Source organism: Schistocerca gregaria, unplaced genomic scaffold, assembly GCF_023897955.1.
Source record: "Schistocerca gregaria isolate iqSchGreg1 unplaced genomic scaffold, iqSchGreg1.2 ptg001078l, whole genome shotgun sequence".
Classification (NCBI taxonomy): domain Eukaryota; kingdom Metazoa; phylum Arthropoda; class Insecta; order Orthoptera; family Acrididae; genus Schistocerca; species Schistocerca gregaria.
The window spans coordinates 10,001-12,204 of record NW_026062420.1 but is presented as its reverse complement, the minus strand read 5'-3'; the positions used below and the strand labels follow the sequence as shown (position 1 = coordinate 12,204).

Here is a 2,204-nt window from a genome sequence, read left to right as displayed (position 1 = left end):
CTGCTGCTCGGTCGCCCCAGCGGTTCTCGCAGGTGGTTTGTATCGCAGTTGTGCGGACGTGTTGGCGCGTGCGCTGTGCTGGGAGAGTTCGCTTCTGCACCCAAGTGGGGCTTTGCCCTTGTGTGGCGCTGGCGTTGGAGCTGCCGGTCACCATAGGTGGCGCGTGTTGTCTCCCGCCGGCAATGCCACGACAGCACGCTCCCGGGCCTCTGTCGGCAGCGGCAAGCTCAGTTGGGAGCAAGGGTGTTCTCACTAAAACCGTCTACTCGCCTAACTCCGGGCGATTGCGCCTCTCTCGAAACCGACCAAGTACCTAGGACGGCGCTGCGCGCCGCCGGGACCTGAGAGGGTTTCGAGGTGTATCGTGCAGGGGAGCTCGGCCTCCTCCTGTTTGCAGAATAATTGAGCGGACGCTTGCGTGTTCGCGCGGGCCCCCGGGACACACTCCCGGGCGGCCGGCTGCTCAGCTCTAGTTGACGCAGCTCCCTGGTTGATCCTGCCAGTAGTCATATGCTTGTCTCAAAGATTAAGCCATGCATGTCTCAGTACAAGCCGCATTAAGGTGAAACCGCGAATGGCTCATTAAATCAGTTATGGTTCCTTAGATCGTACCCACGTTACTTGGATAACTGTGGTAATTCTAGAGCTAATACATGCAAACAGAGTCCCGACCAGAGATGGAAGGGACGCTTTTATTAGATCAAAACCAATCGGATTGGCTTGTCTGGTCCGTTTGCCTTGGTGACTCTGAATAACTTTGGGCTGATCGCACGGTCCTCGTACCGGCGACGCATCTTTCAAATGTCTGCCTTATCAACTGTCGATGGTAGGTTCTGCGCCTACCATGGTTGTAACGGGTAACGGGGAATCAGGGTTCGATTCCGGAGAGGGAGCCTGAGAAACGGCTACCACATCCAAGGAAGGCAGCAGGCGCGCAAATTACCCACTCCCGGCACGGGGAGGTAGTGACGAAAAATAACGATACGGGACTCATCCGAGGCCCCGTAATCGGAATGAGTACACTTTAAATCCTTTAACGAGTATCTATTGGAGGGCAAGTCTGGTGCCAGCAGCCGCGGTAATTCCAGCTCCAATAGCGTATATTAAAGTTGTTGCGGTTAAAAAGCTCGTAGTTGGATTTGTGTCCCACGCTGTTGGTTCACCGCCCGTCGGTGTTTAACTGGCATGTATCGTGGGACGTCCTGCCGGTGGGGCGAGCCGAAGGGGTGCTTTCGCGTCCCGAGGCGGACCCCGTTTAAATCCTACCAGGGTGCTCTTTGTTGAGTGTCTCGGTGGGCCGGCACGTTTACTTTGAACAAATTAGAGTGCTTAAAGCAGGCAAGCCCGCCTGAATACTGTGTGCATGGAATAATGGAATAGGACCTCGGTTCTATTTTGTTGGTTTTCGGAACCCGAGGTAATGATTAATAGGGACAGGCGGGGGCATTCGTATTGCGACGTTAGAGGTGAAATTCTTGGATCGTCGCAAGACGAACAGAAGCGAAAGCATTTGCCAAGTATGTTTTCATTAATCAAGAACGAAAGTTAGAGGTTCGAAGGCGATCAGATACCGCCCTAGTTCTAACCATAAACGATGCCAGCCAGCGATCCGCCGCAGTTCCTCCGATGACTCGGCGGGCAGCCTCCGGGAAACCAAAGCTTTTGGGTTCCGGGGGAAGTATGGTTGCAAAGCTGAAACTTAAAGGAATTGACGGAAGGGCACCACCAGGAGTGGAGCCTGCGGCTTAATTTGACTCAACACGGGAAACCTCACCAGGCCCGGACACCGGAAGGATTGACAGATTGATAGCTCTTTCTTGATTCGGTGGGTGGTGGTGCATGGCCGTTCTTAGTTGGTGGAGCGATTTGTCTGGTTAATTCCGATAACGAACGAGACTCTAGCCTGCTAACTAGTCGCGTGACATCCTTCGTGCTGTCAGCGATTACTTTTCTTCTTAGAGGGACAGGCGGCTTCTAGCCGCACGAGATTGAGCAATAACAGGTCTGTGATGCCCTTAGATGTTCTGGGCCGCACGCGCGCTACACTGAAGGAATCAGCGTGTCTTCCTAGGCCGAAAGGTCGGGGTAACCCGCTGAACCTCCTTCGTGCTAGGGATTGGGGCTTGCAATTGTTCCCCATGAACGAGGAATTCCCAGTAAGCGCGAGTCATAAGCTCGCGTTGATTACGTCCCTGCCCTTTGTA

The 2,204-nt window shown here is 54.1% G+C and overlaps 1 non-coding gene across 1 annotated transcript in view; it reads left to right on the top strand.

Moving 5' to 3' along the window:
• The first annotated feature begins 483 nt into the window (after positions 1-483).
• Positions 484-2,204, top strand: part of LOC126327987 (small subunit ribosomal RNA) — a 1,893-nt gene continuing 172 nt past the window's right edge. The window contains exon 1 of the ribosomal RNA XR_007561597.1: positions 484-2,204. This exon is cut by the window's right edge and continues 172 nt beyond it. This is a non-coding gene — a ribosomal RNA (small subunit ribosomal RNA).